We start from the raw sequence: 19773 nt of genomic DNA on the forward strand, positions 1-19773 counted from the left end.
TGTTCAGCATACATCAAGGCAGCTGGTTTCATCAATACGTGCAGGTGAGAGGGCAAAATAGAGTGTCAGTAAGAGTACCAGTAACATAACAGGCAAAGTCTTTTGTCATGTCATTTGCAACTGATACGCCGTCACTCATGCCTTATTCTACTTATTAGAAGGAAATCCATGGGTTCAGCTCACACAGAAAGAGACTTGTAATTAGTCAGGGTTCTCCAGAGAAACAGAACCAGTAGGATGGATGGACAGACAGAGTTTGAGAGAGAGAGGGAGAGAGAGAGAGAGAGGGAGAGAGAGAGGGAGAGAGAGAGGGAGACGGAGAATGGGAACTTACTCATGCATTTGTGAAGGCTAAGTTTCACCATCTGATGTCCAAAAGTTGGAGAACCAGGAAAGCCAGTGGTGTAATTTAGTCTGAGTCTAAAGGCCCAAGAACAAGGAGCTCCAATTTCTAAGGGTAGGAGAAGATGGATGTTTCAGCTCAAGCAGAAAGAATTCTCCATTCCTCTGCCTTTTGATTCTGTTTTATCTCTCAACATATTAAATGATGTCTACCCATATTGGTGAGTGAAGATCTTCTTTACTCAGTCTACTGATTGAAATACTAATCACTTCAGGAAACACCCTCACAGACATACTCAGAAATAATGTTTTACCAGCTTTCTGGGCATCCCTTAACCGAGTCAAGTTAACCTTTAAATTAACTATCGCAGAAGGGGATTACGCAAGGGCATAAATACTAAGAGATAGGGACCACTGGAGGACATTTAAAAAACTACCTACCACCGTCACGTGAGTATGGTTGATTCTATTTTTAATTTTCAAATATAGGATGATTATTTTAATTTCCTCATCAAACATTACATGGCCCTAGTGTATTATTTATTTTAAAACGCTGCATAATTCAATTTCTAATAGTTTATGTAACATTATTATGGTAATATTTATAAGTGAGAGTATTTTTTCTTTAAATTTGAAAAGTAACAAATCTGTTAACCGTGTTAAGTAAAATGGCAAAACAAGGACTTTTGAAATCATTTCCTCCGTAAAAGCGGTAAGAACACTGGCAAAAATAGTCAGAATAAATAAACCTCTTCAGAAGTCTGGAAATGATCCAAAGTCAGACTTTGAGAAACATCTGATCATTTATCTTTGTGTAATAAGTGCTTCTTCCTTGCCCCTCGGCAGAGTAAAGTCAAATATCAACGAAGAGCACCAGGGCAATCGGAGGCAGAGCTTAGATTAAGGGGAATCTTCTGGCTCCTACCATGGGCCTTGCCCACCTCATCTCATTAACTTTGTGAGAAAACAGGAAGGCTAGGGAGACATCGTCTAAAGTCATGGAGTCAAAGCATTGTTATAGGGCCAAAAGTCATACATATTTTGTAAAATGTCTTACCTATGAACATCCAATTGAAGCTGACCATAAGAAAAAAAATTACCTCTAAAAAGGTTAAGGACTTTACAAAGAACTCTGTATAATTAAAACAGTAGAAAATCATAGGAAAAAATGAAAATGAAGTATTCACACCGACCTGGGTTTGAAACTTAGCTTTACCTTTTACTAGCTGTGTAAGCTTAGGCAAGCTACCTGACTTCTCTAAGCCTCCATTTCCTCATGTGTGAATCAGGAATAATGAAAGTACTTAACCTCATAGAACCCTCTTTAGGATGAAATATAATAGTACTTAAAAAGCTATGGATAGCTTGGTAAATGCTTGAAAATGAAAGCCTATTTGTATTGCTGACTTGGTATTTTAAGATGCCTGAGCCAAGAATGGATTTTACTAATTTCTTCTCTACTTGTTGCCTCCCTTCATTTTAAAACATATTTTCACTCCCAATATATAACAAACAGTACATAATAAGGATTTAATAAATTAGAAAGGAAATTGGATTGCAAAAAGTTAACCGAAAAGGAAATCTAATATTGTTCTACTCAAATATTCTTCTTTCCATTTTTTTCTAAAGTCCTGATTTTTTTATTACTAGAATAAGTAAAAACCATAATGAGTGAAAAGAGAAGTCATAAAGAGTAGCATTTCGAATACAGTAAACACTATATTATGATTGTTGTTCACGATTCAAAACCAGTTTCACATTCAATACCTTTGCCTTTGCTCTTCCTTTTCTAGGTAGAAAAAAAATGTTTCCCAATAATAACAGGTTTTAGTTACCCTTTGATATGGTTTTGCTGAGTTCCCACCGAAATCTCATCTTGAATTGTAGTAGTTCCCATAATCCCCATGTGTTGTCGGAGAGACCCGGTGGGAGGTAATTTAATCACAGTGCCAGTTACCCCCATGCTGCTGTTCTCCTGATAGTGAGCGAGTTCTCATGATATTTGATGGTTTTATAAGAGGCGTTTCCCCCTTTTGTTGGGCACTTCTCCTTCCTGCCATCATGTGAAGAAGGAAATGTTCGCTTCCCCTTCTGCCGTGATTGTCAGATTCCTGAGACCTCCCCAGCCACGTAGAACTGTGAGTCAATGAAACCTATTTTCTTTATAAATTACCCAGTCTCAGACAGTCCTTTATAGCAGCATGAGAATGGACTATTACACCCTTCCGGTAAGCCTACCTTCTCCCCTCCTTAGGTAGCACAGACAAGAAATTACCAAGAGGGAAGAAAAGGCTGTAACTCTTTTCTGGTTCTTGATATCCTGTTCTCATCCCAAAGTGCGAAGCTATTGACTAGTAAGAAACTCTATGATTTTATTTCTTCAATCAAACATTTTAAGGATTTTTACTTCTGTTTTTGTTCATTTTTAAAATGTAACCACATACCACCTGCTGCCTAAAACTATCTCTAGCCCATTGGTTCCATCAGTACCCTGCCTTAAATAGCATATTAGAAAATGAAATGTATGTAGCAAGCGGCTTTGACTCACCTGATTATAATCTTGTCATCAAAAAAGTTATTTAAAATTACACTTATACAATACAATCACAGCTTGCATATAAACTTTAAAAATGCATTTGTGAGAGAAATAAATAAGGTATTTTGCAGATTTGTAAAGTGGATCTACCTGATTCTATAAACTAGGATTCTGATAAGCGTCAAGAAATTCCACTCTGGAAAATTAAAGTACATTTCTCAGAAGTAGCCAAAGTCATTGCTTTTTTTCTTTTCATTTCATAGCTACAGCAACAGAAGCCATAACCATTTTAATACATAGTGCCTAGCATATAGTAGCATCTCAATAATTTTGTTGAGCATATGGACATAAGAATTAATAAAATAATGCAACATTATGTATAGGGATAACAAGATACCACATGCACAGACATATACATTGGAAGAAATGTTCACTAAAAATGCATCGATTATATACATATTAGTGAATATAACCTCTAAAATATTAACCAGATATTAAATAAAGTAAAGTAGAATTTCATCTATAGTATATCTTTGATATGTTTACAAAGGAGTGAGGTGGGGATTGAAAATAGCAAAGAAATATATATGGTATGATTAAATTTTTAAATTAATCTTTGTAATTGATAAATAATACCTGTACATATTTATGCAGTACATAGTGATGTTTTGATATGTACAATGTGTAGTGATCAGATTCGGGCAATTAGCGTATCCATCATCTCCAACATTTATCATTTATTTGTGTTAGGAACGTTCAATGACCTCTTTTGAGTTGTTCGAAGCTATGTAATCCATTATTGTTTACTAACTTCTACTTCTGTCCATGTTCTCTCCCAACGTGAACAACCAGAAAATGAGAAAAAATATTTGAAACAGATGTTTTCATTAATCAGGATAATGGGCAGTGTAGCACTGTGTTCACTGAGAGAAACAAAGAGGTGAGCTCTACAATCACTCCAGCTTCCTATCAGGAAGGAATTGTAGAACGATGACACAGAAAGAATTCAAGTAAGAGAGACTTTTGTTTCACGAAATTGAAAAGATAGAAATCAGAATTCAGGTATTTGAAATGAATTGGAATTTTATAGCAGAATAATAGAGAGGAGGGAGTTATGCAGAAAAAAAGCTCCAGAAATCTTTCTGTGGGCCCTTTGACTCCTTCACTACTAATCAACACATTTGCAGGGTGAGTCCCGTGAGGCAAGAGAAAGAACGAGTGCCTGGGAATCATCAATTGAAAATTTTTCAGAGCTCACTGTCACTGCCCTACAAGAACACAGTTGTTGTTAAAGAAGTTGGGTTTATTACTCATTCGTTGCGGTGAAGGAGAATAAACACCATCTCGTTTGTTTTCCTTCTTTTAGTGATCATATTCCTGCACTGCCCTTTGTCTAGATTAGAAAATAAATTGTTTTCCAATATGTTTTCTAGTTGTTTATATTGGGAGGAAAAGTTGTGTAAGTACATGACAACTCAGATATAGAGTCTTAGAAAGAACTTCTTATAGGATTTGGGCTTTGGCTGGGTAATTTTGTAAAGGGTCTGAGGAAGAGGGAGTTTTGTCTAGATTAACTGCTGTCAGGAAACAGGAGCAATTCTACAACTGGGTATCTGAGTAGAATTTGTATCAAAGGAGGGCAGGCTAGAACAAATATAAAGCTGTAATTGGGAAAACAAGTAGCAGTCACTCAAATTAGCAGGTAAGTGGGATATTTTGCAGTTTTTGCATTGCACAGCGATCTTATTTGTGTCTGTCCTCAGACAAAATTATGAAATGACCTTATTTTATCTTACTTTATCATGGTCTGAAATTGGTGTTCTGTGAAATTGTCCGTCTTCACCAAGAGAATAATATGGCTTAGCTGTGAGTGGCAGCCCAGCTTCTAATAGCACTGAGGCCTAGCTATGAGTGTCTGACCAGTTGCTGGCTGTCAAAGACTGCTTTTCAAAATTTCCTACCACATAGGACTGAAACATCTTTAATACCCTACCAGTGAAATAGAGAAACGTCACTTAATGCTCTAGGCACTCAGTAGGCACCAGAAGACTAAAGTATCCCAAGAGTAAAGGCTATTCTAGGTATAGCCTAGTGACGCTTATAAACAAACTTTAAAATTAGTATCCAAAAAGATTAAGCTGATCTTCAGTTTATTGCCTAGCAACAACAACAACGAAACAAAACAAACAAACAAACAAACAACCAGCGCAACAGCAAATTGTGACCCATAACCTGGAGGAAATCAGAGATGATTAAATTGGCTGGCAAAGCTTTAAAATAGTTTTGTTTTTGTTTTTGAGATGGAGTTTCGCTCTGGTCACCCAGGCTGGACTCCAGTGGCCCGATCTCGGCTCACTGCAACCTCTGCCTCCCGGGTTCAAGCTAGTCTCCTGCCTCAGTCTCCCAAGTAGCTGGGATTGCAGGTGCCTGCTACCAGGCCAGCTATTTTTTTGTATTTTTAGTAGAGACGGGGTTTCGCCATGTTGGGCAGGCTGGTCTCCAACTCTTGACCTCTGGTGATCCACCTGCCTTGGCCTCTCAAAGTGCTGGGATTACAGGCGTGAGCCACCAGGCCCAGCCTAAAATAGTTATTAAAATACTGTAATGAGAGTAATGGAAGACAAAACATGGGATTTTTGAGCTGAAACATATGCCATCTGATACTGAAAGCAAAGTGTGTGTAATTACTATCACAGTAGACACTGCAAAATAAAAGATATGGGAATTACTTAAACTGAAGCAAAGATAGAAAATTCAGACTGTGACAATAGAATATGACTGATTTACAAATCTATTAAATCATCTTACCAGGGAGGTTAGGAGAAAAGGTGGAAATGAGCTTAGGAGATTAAATGTAAAAGGAGCTCACATAAACACTGCATTCTGTAGTATAACATTGTTTCCCATGGGAACATGGGTTAACAATTCTGAAACCAGTATACATTGACACTGCAACTAACCAAGTGAGCAAATAAATGATGGACTGTGGGAGCCTAGTTTCTCACAGTTAGAATGAAAGGTTGTAGACAAATGAGGCAGAAAACTAGAATGATGCATGTAGCAATGGATTAGAGCTGAAGACATCAATATAAAGTCATGTTTAACGTAACATACATACAGAAATATTTATAGATAGGCTGATACACACAGCCTAGTACACATACCTATATTTTCTTGCTTTGTCAACTGCGAGAGCCTAAAAACAATGGCAACCCATTGACAACCAACAAAGGTAGGACCCAGGTCTAGGTTTCTAATATCATTATCTAATTAAAGAGAAAAACAAAATAGGAATGCCTGAAGAAATGGCTGTTTCTAGAACTAGGGCAGGAAGTACATAAGATGAGCCTGAAGCTTCTTATGGTACCAGAAAGTAAAGAAATTTTTAAAAACAGAAAAATGAGAGCATATCAAAAGGACACGGGAGCCAACTGAAAGAGCACACAATGGCCAAAGTTGAAATAATTTGAGGAAGAAAATTAATGAGGCAATATTGAATTTTACCCCAAAGCATACAATAAGTATCTGGGATTTTATAGTGATATAAATTAATTATTGGAAAAAAAACAAATAATGGAGAATAGAGAAATCCATATAGAAGAATTTCAAATATTTTATGTTGATACTCCCTAATCCAACAAGTGGTGTTTAATCCCCCTCTCTTTTTAGTATTGGCTTCACTTAATGATTTGCTTTGAAAAACCAATGTATGGAAAACAAGGGGTAGCTTTACAGCGGAGAAACCTGTCATACGCTAGTTTGACGACGTGATTAAGGCTAATATCCTCAGCAATTTGTCATGCGATATCATGTAACCCTGATATAATATGACAAAGAAAATAGTTTGCCTCTGTGAGATTCTGCCCCAAATCTCATAATGTTAGTCTAATAATAAGAGTATCACCAGACATATCCCAACTGAAGGATGCTCTATAAAACACCTCACTAGTACCTCTCATAGCTGTCAGGGTCATAAAAAGTAAGGACAATCTGAAAAACTGTCACAGCCAAGAGGAGCCTAAGGAGACTTGAGGAGTAGATGTAATATGGTATCTTGCACAGGATCAGAAAGCAGCAACAGGTAAAACCTAAGGCATACTGAGTAATACAAGGACTTTAGTTAATAATATTGTATGAATATTGGCTATTAGTATTGGGAAATGCACTATACTAGTGTAAGATGTTAATAATAAACGAGGTATGAGATTTTCTTATGTGGGAAGTTACTATACTATATTCATATCTTTGCAGTAAATCTGAAACTATTCTGAAATGTTTATTAAATATTAACAGGCCAGGCACGGTGGCTCACGCCCGTAATCCCAGCACTTGGGGAGGCTGAGGCAGGCAGATGAGGAGGTCAAGAGATCGAGACCATCCTGGCCAACATGGTGAAACCCCATCTCCACTAAAAATACAAAAGTTAGCTGGCCGTGATGGTGCGTGCCTGTAGTCCCAGCTACTCGGGAGGCTGAGGCAGGAGAATTGCTTGAACCCGGGAGGCGGAGGTTGGAGCGAGCCGAGATCACACCACTGCAGTCCAGCCTGGTGATAGAGCGAGACTCCATTTCAAAAAAAAAAAAAAAAATTAACAAAAGCACTAGTGACCAGTAGAATAATACTACATGATTCTGTATATGTATATTAAAAGATCAAGAATGAAAAGAAAGACCAGATTAGAAAAATTATTGGAGATGAGGTGTGTTGGCTCACACTTTGGGAGGTCAGGGTGGATGGATCACAAGGTCAGGAGATCAAGACCATCCTGGCTAACACGGTGAAACCCCATCTCTACTAAAAGTACAAAAAATTAGCCAGGCATGGTGGCACACACCTGTAGTCCCTGCTACTGGGGAGGCCGAGGCAGGAGAATCGCTTGAACCCAGGAGGCGGAGGTTGCAGTGAGCCGGGATTGCACCAGTACACTCCAGCCTGGGCAACAGAGCGAGACTCCATCTAAAGTGTATGTGTGTGTATATATATATATGGAGATAATGGACATTTCGTAAATGTGGTTAAAAGCTAAATTCATAGAACCAAGGAGTTCAGTAAAACACAGGAGAATAAACACAAAGAAAACCAAAACCAAATGGATCATAGTAAAATTTATAAAACAGGAGATGGCAAATGAAGTTAAAAACAGAACAAAGAAAGATGTGTTACATGTAGAGGAATAAAAAGAATTATTACAGACTTCTCGTCAGAAATTATAAAGCCAGAAGACACTTTAATGAAACTTGTAAAGCATTAAACAAATCCAGCTATCAATGTAGATTTCTGTATCAAATAAAAAAATTTTGGAGTTAAGATATAGACATTTTCAGAAACACAAATCAAAAGCAGAGATAATTTTATACCAGCAGTCCTGAAACATCAGAAATGTTAAAGGAAGTTTTTCAGATTGAAGGAAAATGATGGGTACTATACAAGTTTTGGAGCTACACAAATTGAAGGGGCTTGAGATCATGATTATATCGTGTAAGTTTAGAAGAATTTTTTTTCAATGATCAGGAGAAAAATACAGAAGACACAAAGTATAAATATAAGGAGTGCAAAGGAGAATGTGACTATATATCCTGTAGTCATTAAAATATTTAAACACATTCCAAACAAGATTATGACAATACATTTGTAACATAGATTGAAGGGACAACTGCTTTGATAGACACAACTTTGCAAACAACTACAATCCCAAATATGAACTCTGAGGATCCATATTCACACGGAAGTAATTGAGTTCAAAATGAATCCCGTTGCCACAAAGAAAACTCCAAGACAAGATAACTTTACTGGTGATCTTATCAAATGTTAAAATAGAAGTCATGCAAAAATCATATGTGAATTATTTCAGAAACTAAAGCTCAGGGAACCAGGGGTGGTGACATATGCCTATAGTCCTAGCAACTTGGGGGCTGAGGCAGGAGGATTGCTTGAGCCCAGGAGTTCAAGAGCAACCTTGGAGATATACTGAGATGCTGTCTCTTACAACCAAAAGAGAACTAAGAAAAAAGAAGAAAAGGTTTGGGGAAACAGTTCTAATTTTATTTCATAAGGCTGGTGTATTAGTCATTTTCACACTGCTAGTAAAGACATACCCAAGAGTGGGCAATTTCCAAAAGAAAGAGGTTTAATGGCCTTACCGTTCCATGTGGCTGGGGAGGTCTCACAATTATGGCAGAAGGCAAGGAGGGGAGAGTCACATGTTACGTGGATGATGGCAGGTAAGGAGAGAGCTTGTACAGGGCAACTCCCCCTTATGAAACCATCAGATCTCATGATACTTATTCACTGTCATGAGAACGGCATGGGAAAGACCTGTCCCTGTGATTCAGTTACCTCCCACCAGGTCCCTCCAACATCACTTAAGAATTAAACATGAGATTTGTGTGGGGACACAGCCAAACCATATCATTGTGTCCCTGGACCCTCTCAAATCTCATGTCCTCCTCACATTTCAAAACCAATCATGCCTTCCAAACAGTCCCCCAAAGTCTTATCTCATTTCAGCATTAAGTCAAAAGTCCACAGTCAAAAGTTCAAAGTATCATCTGAGACAAGGCAAGTCCTTTGTGCCTATAAGCCTGTAAAATCAAAAGGAAGTTCCTTACTTCCTAGATACAATGAGGGTACAGGCATTGAGTAGATACAGCCATTCCAAGTGGGAGACATTAGACAAAACTAAGGGGCTACAGATACCATGCAAGTCTGCAATCCAGTGGGGCAGTCAAATTTTAAAATTCCAGAATTATCTCCTTTGACTCCATGTCTCACACCCAGGTCACACTGATAGAAGAGGTAGGTTGCCATGGTCTTAGGCAGCTTCATTCCTGTGGCTTTGCAGGGTACAGCCTCCCTCCTGGCTGCTCTCATGGGCTGGTGTTGAGTGTCTGCTGTTTTTCCAGGTATGTGGTGCAAGTGGTCGGAGGATCTACCATTCTGGGGTCTGGAGGACAGTGGCCCTCTTTCCCCAGCTCCCTAGGTGGTGCTTCAGTAGAGACCCTGTGTGAGGGTCGTGACCCCACGTTTCCCTTCTGCACTTCCCTAGAAGAGGTTCTCCATGAGGGTCCTGTCCCTCCAGCAAACTTCTGCCCGGGCATCCAAGCATTTCCATACATCTTCTGAAATCTAGGCGTAGGTTTCCAAACCTCAATTCTTGACTTCTGTGCACCTGCAGGTTCAACTGCATGTGGGAACTGCCAAGGCTTGGGGCTTGCACCCTCTGAAGCCACGGCCTGAGCTCTATGTTGGCCCTTTTCAGCCACAGCTGGAGCAGCTGGGGCACAGGCCACCAAATACCTAGGCTGCACACACCAGGGGATCCTGGGCCCAGCCCATAAAACCATGTTTTCCTTCTAGGCCTCCAGGCCTATGATGAGAGTGGCTGCCGTGAAGACCTCTGACGTGCCCTGGAGACATTTTACCCATTGTCTTGGGGGTTAACATTCGGCTCCTTGTTATTTATGCAAATTTCTGCAGCTGCCTTGAATTTCTCCTAAGCAAATGGGATTTTCTTTTCTTTTCTTTTCTTTTGCTTTTTTTTTTTTTTTTGAGATGGCGTCTTACTCTGTCACCCAGGCTGGAGTGCAATGGCGTGGTCTCGGCTCACTGCAATCTGCACCTCCCAGTTTCAAGCAATTCTCCCACCTCACCCTCCCGAGTGGCTGGGACTACAGGCGTGTGCCACCACACCCAGCTAATTTTTTTGTATTTTTAGTAGAGATGGGGTTTCACTATGTTGGCCAGGCTGGTCTCAAATGCCTGACCTTGTGATCCGACTGCCTCGGCCTCCCAAAGTGCTGGGATTACAGGTGTGAGCCACCGTGCCTGGCTGGGATTTTATTTTCTATCCCATTGTCAGGCTGAAAATTTTCCAAAATTGTATGCTCCGCTTCCCTTATAAAACTGAATGCCTTTAACAGCACCCAAGTCACCTCTTGAATGCTTTGCTGCTTAGAAATTTCTTCTGCCGGATACCCTAAATCATCTCCCTCAGGTTCTTTTGCGGGAAGTCAGGGACCCCACATGGAGGGACTGGCCGGAGCTCTGGCAGAGGAACATAAATTGTGAAGATTTCATGGACATTCATCAGTTCCCAAATAATGCTTTTATAATTTCAAAAGCTGTCTTACTTTAGTCTCTTAATCCTGTTATCTTCATAAGTTGAGGATGTACGTCACCTCAGGACCACTGTGATAGTTGTGTTAAGTGTAGAAATTGATTGTAAAACATGTGTGTTTGAACAATATGAAATCAGTGCACCTTAAAAAAGAACAGATTATTAACAGTGATTTTTAGGGAACAAGGGAAGACAACCATAAGGTCTGACTGCCTGTGTGGTCGGGCCAAAAGAGCCATATTTTTCTTCTTGCAGAGAGCCTATAAATGGACGTGCAAGTAGGGGAGAGATCGCTAAATTCTTTTCCTAGCAAGGAATATTAATATTAATACCCTGGGAAAGGAATGCATTCCTGGGGTAAGGTCTATAACCGGCCGCTCTGGGAATGTCTGTCTTATGCAGTTGAGATAAGGACTGAGATTCGCCCTGGTCTCCTGCAGTACCCTCGGGCTTACTAGGGTGGGGAAAAAACTCCACCCTGGTAAATGTGTGGTCAGACCAGTTCTCTGCTCTGGAACCCTGTTTTCTTTTGTTTAAGATGTTTATCAAGACAGTACGTGCACCGCTGAACATAGACCCTCATCAGTGGTTCTGCTTTTGCCATTTGCCTCGTGATCTTTGTTGGACCCTTAGCAGTGGTTCTGCTTTTTCCCTTTGTCCTGTTCCCTCAGAAGCATGTGATCTTTGTTCGACCCTTATTAGTAGTTCTACTTTTTGCCTTTTGAAGCATGTGATCTTTGTACCTACTCTCTGTTTTACACCCCCTCCCCTTTTGAAATCCTTAATAAAAAAACTTGCTGGTTTGAGGCTCAGGTGGGCATCACGGTCCTACTGGTATGTGATGTCACCCCTGGCGGCCCAACTGTAAAATTCCTCTCTTGTACTCTTTGTCTTTCTATTTCTCAGCTGGTCGACACTTACGGAAAATAGGAAGAACCTACGTGGAAATATTGGGGGTGGGTTCCCCCAATAAAGTTCAGAGTTGTACAGATCTCTATGGCAGGAACAAAATGCTGCCGTGTGTTTGCTAAAACATAGCAAGAGTCACCTTTGCTCCAGTTTCCAACAAATTCCCCATATCCATCTGAGACCACCTCAGCCTGGACTTTATTATCCATCTCACTATCCGCATTTTGGGCAAAGCCATTCAACAAGTCTCTAGGAAGTTCCAAACTTTCCCACATTTTCCTGTCTTCTTCTGAGCCCTCCAAACTGTTCCAACCTCTGCCTGTTACCCAGTTCAAAAGTAGCTTCCACATTTTTGGGTATCTTTTCAGCAGCACCTCACTCTACTGGTACTAATTTACTGTATTAGTTCATTTTCATACTGCTAATAAAGACATACCTGGATTGGGTGCTTGGCTCACACCTGTAATCCCAGCACTTTGGGAGGCCAAGGCAGGTGGATCACTTGAGGTCAGGAGTTCGAGAGCAGCCCGGCCAATATGGTGAAACCCCGTCTCTACTAAAAATACAAAAAATTAGCTGGGTGTGTTGGTGCACACCTATAATCACATCTACTTGGGAGGCTGAGACAGGAGAATCACTTCGTCCCGGGACGCAGAGGTTGCAGTGAGCTGACATCATCCTGGGCCTCAGAGCAAGACTTAGTCTCAAAAAAAAAAAAAAAAAAAAATCCCATACCCGAGACTGGTCAATTTACAAAAGGGAAAGGGGTTTAAAGAACTTCCAGTTCCACATGGCTGGTGAGGCCTCACAATCATTGCAGAAGGCAAGGAGGAGCAAGTCACATCTTAACATAGATGGCAACAGGCAAAGAGAGAGCTTGTGCAGGGGAACTCCACCTTATAAAACTATCAGCAAGGCCGGGTGTACCATGGCTCATGCCTATAATCCCAGCACTTTGGGAGGCCAAGGCGGGTGGACGACCTAAAGTCAGGAGTTTGAGACCAGCCTGGCCAACATGGTAAAACCCCGTCTCTACTAAAAATATAAAAATTAGGCAGGCATGGTGGTGGGTTCCTGTAATTCCAGCTACTAGGGAGGCTGAGGCAGGAGAATCGCTTGAACCCGGAAGGCGGAGGTTGCAGTGACCCGAGATGGCGCCACTGCGCCCCAGCCTGGGCGACAGAGTGAGACTCTGTCAAAAAAATAAAAAATAAAACCATCAGAGATCTCGTGAGACTTATTCACTGTCAAAAGAAGAGCACAGGAAATACCTGCTCCCATGATTCAGTTACCTCCCACCAGGTCCCTCCCACAATACATGGAACTTCAGGATGAGATTTGGGTGGGGACACAGCCAAACCATACCAGCTAGCATCAATCAGTGTGGTGTGAAGAATAATGCTTGCTTCTTCCACAAAAATTTCGAAGCCCTAACCTCCAGAACCTGTGACTATGTTACCTTACACATCAAAATAATTTTTCTGATGTGATTAGTTAAGATGCTTATAATGGAATATTTATCCTGGATTGTGGGGTCGCTGTAATCATAAGGGTTATTTTAAAGGGAAAAGGGAAGCAGGAGAGTCAGAAGAGATTTGATAACTGAAGCAGAGAGCGGAGTGATGTAATTGCTGGAAGAAGACCACAAGCCAAAAATTGCAGACAATCTTTAGAATCTGTAAAAAGCTTTCTCCCATAAAAGGCTTCCCCGCTAAAGCCTCCAGAGGGGTGCAGTCCTTTAGATACCTCTCCTTTAGCCCTATAAGGCACATTTTAGATTTCTGAGTTCCAGAACTGTAAAATAATATACTTTTATTGGTTTAAGCCATTGAGTTTGTGGTAATTTTTCAAAGCAGCAATAGGAAACGAATACACCGTGATACACAATCTAAACAGAAACATAACTAGATAAGAAAATCACAATACAACTTCCCTTAGGAGCACAAACACAAAAGTCCTTCAAAATATCTGCAAACTGAATAATCCATCTTGTCAAAATGTTTTTTATCTCAGTAATGTGAGATTGATTTATCATTTGAAAAACAAACTTTGTACTTCATTAACCAATGAAGGAAGAAAAAAATCTCAATAAATGCAGCAAAGGCTTGTGAGAAAATTCACTATATATTCATGATAAAAATTCTCAGAAAACTGGGCAGAAAAGTAAACTCTCAGTCAGATAACTTGTATCTGTGAAAAAACTACTCCAACTAGCAAACTAACAGCATGCTCATGATTTAACACTGAATTCTTTCTGGTTAAGAGAAAAAAAATAAGATATATACAGCTTTGAAAGGAACATTAAAACTGTATTCACAGAATACATCTCTGTAGATAGATAGATAGATAGATAGATAGATAGATTATCCTAAATTATCTTTAAAAAATTAGTAGAACTGGTAAGTAAATTTACCAACATGACAGGACAAAAAGCCACCATGTATAAGATTAGATGTATTCCTGTATCCTAGGCATGGAGAATTAGAAATTAAAAGTTTTAAAATGCCATTTATAACAGTATGAAATATATATATGGGTAAATATACTAAAATGTGCTTGTAAGACCTGTACACGTAAAATTATTAAACACTGGTGAAATAAACTTATGAATACTAAATACATAGACAGCTATACTGTGTTCATGGATTGAAAAAGTCAATATTGTTAATATGTAAGTTTTCCTAAAATTGATCAATACAATCTCTATTAAGATGTCAGCAGGTTCTTTTCTTTTAATTGAAATTGAGAAACTGAGATAAAAAATCATATGGAAATAAAAAGAACTTAACGATTCAAAATTATTCTGAAAAAAAGAAAAGTTTCAGGACATGTACAACATGATTTGAAGATTTAATATGAAGCTAAAATAATCAGGACAGCATGGTATTAACATAAGGATAGACAAATTAGTGGAAGATAATAGATGGTCCAAAAATAGACCTAGAAGGAAATATAAATGTTTATGACATTGTAAAGGGCAAAGATTTCTAATGTGGGACACCAACATTGTGAACTCTACAAGAAAAGAAAAATGTTAAGCTAGGTTTATCAGTATTAAAAGTTCCTGCTTTTGAGAAGACACTATTAAGAAAATGAAATGGCACATTGGGAGAAAATATTCACAATACACTTATCTGAGAAAACACTTGTGACTTCACAAAAGAAGATATGCAGATGGCCAAGGCACACACTAAGTGTAATTATCAGTCTTTAATCATCGAAGAAATACACATTATACTTGCAATGAGATACTATTTCACACCTGGTAGTATTGCTAACTGGCAAATGATAGAAAATTACAAGTATTGGTGAGGATATGCAGCAAACCAGAATGCTCATAAATTGCTGGTGGGAAAGTAAAAATTTATAATAGCTTTCAGAAAAGTTTAGCATTTTAAATTAAAATAAACATACACTCACTTTATGGCTCACCAACATAAATGAAAATATACGGCAACATCTATACATGCACATGTATGTTCCAAGGAATTTCATTTGCAATAGCTAATAATCTAGAATAAACTCAAATGCCCATCAACTGGTAATGGATCATCCGGGTATATTCATACAATAGAGTACAACTCAGGAATCCAAAGGAACTAACTACTGATATATACAACATATAGATGGATATCAAACACATTATGCTAAGTAAAAGAAGCCAGAGGAAAAAAGTATACAAGTAGTATAATCCTATTTATGAGATTGTACAAGAAGTAAAACTAATCTATTGGAAAAAATAGATCAATGATATGGCTGAAAATAGCGAGGACTTCTAGCAAAGGGCCACAAAAATATTTTTAAGGCAAAGAAAATATTCTATATCTTGATTGTCAGCGTGAATGCATGGGTGTAAAAATTTGTTAAAATGACAAAATGTACACTTAAATAGTTCCATTCTATTGTACATAAAGTATAACTCAATGCAATTGATTTTCAATGTTTACATATGTATGTGTGTGTATTTTTGGCATGTGTTTGTAAGAGGTGGCGAATGAAGTGCAGGGGTGCATACTAGGCTATTTGATTACGTTTGCGCTGTAGACATGGGGTCGAGGAATGTAATTTTTTGAAACTTTTTTATCTTGTAAGGTTTATTTTTTCAAAAACAGTAAGCATGCATTACTTTTGAAAGTTAAATAAGATAGAGACACAATTAAAAGGTAAAAGGCAAGTTCTATTTATTCATCTCTTTCCCAGCTCCATACCGTAGGGTCTAGCACAAATGTGATAATACGGGACTTTGAATTATTTAATCTTTTAAATAGAGGACCAGGTATCCTGCAGTCCTGACAGATATCAAGTGCTTCATGCCTTATCCTGGTTGAGTTTCCCATTGTGGTTAATGGTGGCATCATCCTTACGGGTTTCTGTGCTCGAAAGTCGGCTGTCATTTTCGATATTCCCAAGTTGACAGGCCTATTTTCTCCCCTCTGCTCCATCTCACATGTGTTTATTGAAATTATGCCTACCCGACAAGTTCTAGTTGAAATAACTCTCCCAGGAAGGATGGGCAAAACTTCTGATTAAAGATTGGCTTATTTAAACTCTTAGATTGCGTTATCATTCTCCTATAGCACTTCACACATGAAATATAAGGAGGAAAGTGTGGTAAAGTGGAAATAGCTTTTGGACTTAGAATGTGAAGGTCAGGATGCACACTCCAGCTTTGTCATTTACTAGATCTGTTACCTGTGGCATCAAACTTTAGCCACAGGGTCCTCAATCTTCTCATAAACAAAACGTGGGCAGTAACCACTCGTTGGTGTTGTTTTGAAAGTCTGATTAGTTAATGTATGAATAAATGCATAACACACAACTTGGAATATGCCAACTATGTTTAGCGGTGAACCAAAAGATAAGCTTCTATCTTTTAATAGACTGAAAGTCTCTTGATAACCAGGGTCAAGCCCTGCCCACCTCTGTCCTATCCAAATCCTCCCTATGCACCTACTTAGCATATTGCCTGGTACATGACAAACTCAGTCAATGTTAAGTGAATTAAATTTTTTGAATTAGGATAAAAATAACCTGCTGACCAGTACTGAAGACAGCTTATTCTGGTGTTTGTCCCCAAATCTTCATTTTGCCACATTAGAATTAGGTTGTTTACCACGTATACCCTCTGTGGTTTTGGTTGTAAAAGATGCATGTTTCAGGAACAGATTGTATTGACTTTTTCTGCAAGATCGTGGCATTTGATGGCACTATATCTCATGTGGTAAAAGACTCTAAGCAGGACCCCACACTCTTTGATGACACCGCATTTTGCATTTACACTGTTGCTCTGAGAGCTACTGTGAAGGGAGCAGTAAGACAGTAGTCTGACAAAGTAAAAATAAGTTTTATTTGGGGTGTAAGTTGGCTAATTCCTTGATTCAAATTTTTTCCCCCTTTGTGATTACTGTGTCTTCGTTTAAAAGACAGAAAACTTATAAATTATACTTTTCTACCTGAGAGAAGATCGAAATGAAGGAGTAATATGAAAGATGTAATTATAATGTGCCAAAATAGGATCATTGCAAGTCGTTCTCTTTTTAAGAATTTATTTTGTTGGGAAGCCGGGTCAGGCAGATCACCTGAGGTCAGGAGTTGGAGACCAGCCTGGCCCACATGGTGAAACCCAATCTCTACTAAAAATACAAAAATTAGCTGGGCGTGGTGGTGGGCGCCCGTAATTCCAGCTACTCGGGAGGCTGAGGCAGGAGAATCGCTTGAGCCGGGGAGGCAGAGGTCGCAGTGAGCCGAGATCGCACCACTGCACTCCGGCCTGAGCAACAGAGTGAGACTCCGTCTCAAAAAAAAAAAAAAAAAAATTTATTTTGGATGACATTTAAATTAAACTGCATCTCAATTCAAATACAAAGTAGGAAATTCAGATCACTAACTTTGCCAATCTGTCAATAGACTATCGAAAGTTTTAGCAAGACAGAATTGTCCTTTTGAAAATCTTATACCACATCCCTAGACACAAGGATAATTACTTTGTTCAAGTTGTCACCTTGTGACTTAAACTTTAAACTGCCTTCCCCCACAGTGGTAACAGTCCTTATTCATGAAATCACTTGTATGTGTTGGAAGCTAGATAACTAACATTTCTTAATTATAACAGATGCAAATCCATTAAGGGAATAATACTGCATACTCCGAAACCAGTCATGTGTATAATCGTGAGCAACGAAATAATCATGTAAAACTAATCATAATGGCTGTCGTTTAATGAACACCTACTAACTTTATGTTTTGTTTGTTTGTTTATTTTTTGAGACAGAGTCTCCACTAGGACCGATATTTATGTATTTAGTTTTTTGCAACAGAGTCTTGCTGTGTCGCCCAGGCTGGAGTGCAGTGGCACGATCTCAGCTCACTGCAACCTCCGCCTCCTGGGTTCAAGTGATTCTCCTGCCTCAGCCTCCTGAGTAGCTGGGACTACAGGCATGAGCCAGTATGCCCAGCTAATTTTTGTATTTTTAGTAGAGATGGGGTTTCACCAAGTTGGCCAGGATGGTCTTGATCTCTTGACCTCGTGATCCACCCACGTCGGCCTCCCAGTGTTGGAATTACAGGCGTGAGCCACCGCACCCAGCCATAGATTTCTAAATGATACTTTATTTTTCAAAACTCTCACGGATAGGTAGTATGGCCCATTTAATAAATAAGAAAGTGAGGCTCAGCAAAGTTAAGTCAGTCTTCCAATTTTGCGTAGTTAGGAGGTGCATAGCTTAGTCAGCTTTTCGTGACTAAAGCTCTTGTTTTTTATCTTATGCCAAAGCCAGGATAAAAACATGCTGGACTTGAAGCAAGCCTCCTGAAATCCAGTGGTCCAACAGTCAGGTAAGTGCCTCAAGGGCATGTTAACATACACAGCTGCACTCTAGAAATTATTTTTCAGCACGGTTATTTTTTTAAAGATTTTTATTTTTTTTATTTTTTTTTTTACCAGAACAGGTGACTCTCTTTCCACAATCTTGGTGAATCAGAAAGTATGATGGATAACCTCAGCTTCTTTATAATAAATATTTTGCATTATGTTTAAAAACTATTGCCAGTTTTCCTAATTCTTTTATTCTCATTCTTAGTTTTTTACTCAATAATATTATGTCCTATGTTTATGATCATAAAATACTCAATTGCTTTATTTAATATAGACTGATGTGTTTTCCAAAAAGAAAACACTGTAAAACTTTGGGAATTTTTTCTTGTGTTTGATTAGTTCATTCCATAGTATTTAGTTAACAAAAATCTGTTGATTGCCTTGTTTACGTGAAGCATTATTCTATGCCCTGGCAATACAACGGTAAAAAAAATAAGAAAACATAACATTTTTTCCTTTGAAAAAGCTTAAATTCTCATGGTGCTGTGATATGGTTTGAATGTCACCTCCATAAATCCATGTTGAAACTTTATCCCCAATAAAATAAATAAATAAATAAAAAAGAAACTTTATCCCCAATGTGGCAGTATTGAAAGGTGGTGAGAGGTGGGGCCTCTTTAATATGATTGGATTATGAGACTTCCGGCCTCATGAATTGATTAATCCATTCATGGATTAATGTGTTAATGGATGAATGGGTTATCACGGGAGGGGAACTGGTAGCTTTATAAGAGGAAGAGAGACCTGAGTATAGCATGTTAGCATAGTCAGTCCTCTTGCCGTGCAATGCCCTTGGTCATCTCAGGACTCGTTAAAGAGAACACACTAGCAAGAAGGCTCCCACCAGATGTGCCCCACAACTTGGACTTCCAAGCCTCCATAACTGTAAGAAAGAAAGTCATTTTCGTTGTAAATTACCACGTTTTCAGTATTACGTTATAAGCAACAGAAAATCAATGAAGGGCGATAGAAAACAAACCAGAGAAATGAAATCTA

The 19773-nt window shown here is 38.8% G+C and overlaps 1 protein-coding gene across 1 annotated transcript in view; it reads left to right on the plus strand.

Moving 5' to 3' along the window:
* MAGEC3 (MAGE family member C3) overlaps positions 1-19773 on the plus strand; it is a 671639-nt gene that overhangs the window by 339506 nt on the left and 312360 nt on the right. Inside the window, 1 exon segment of the mRNA XM_055106666.2 lies at positions 18676-18737. The gene's annotated coding sequence lies outside the window, so the exon portion shown is untranslated.

This window comes from Pan paniscus, chromosome X (genome assembly GCF_029289425.2).
Source record: "Pan paniscus chromosome X, NHGRI_mPanPan1-v2.0_pri, whole genome shotgun sequence".
NCBI classification, from domain to species: Eukaryota; Metazoa; Chordata; class Mammalia; order Primates; family Hominidae; genus Pan; species Pan paniscus.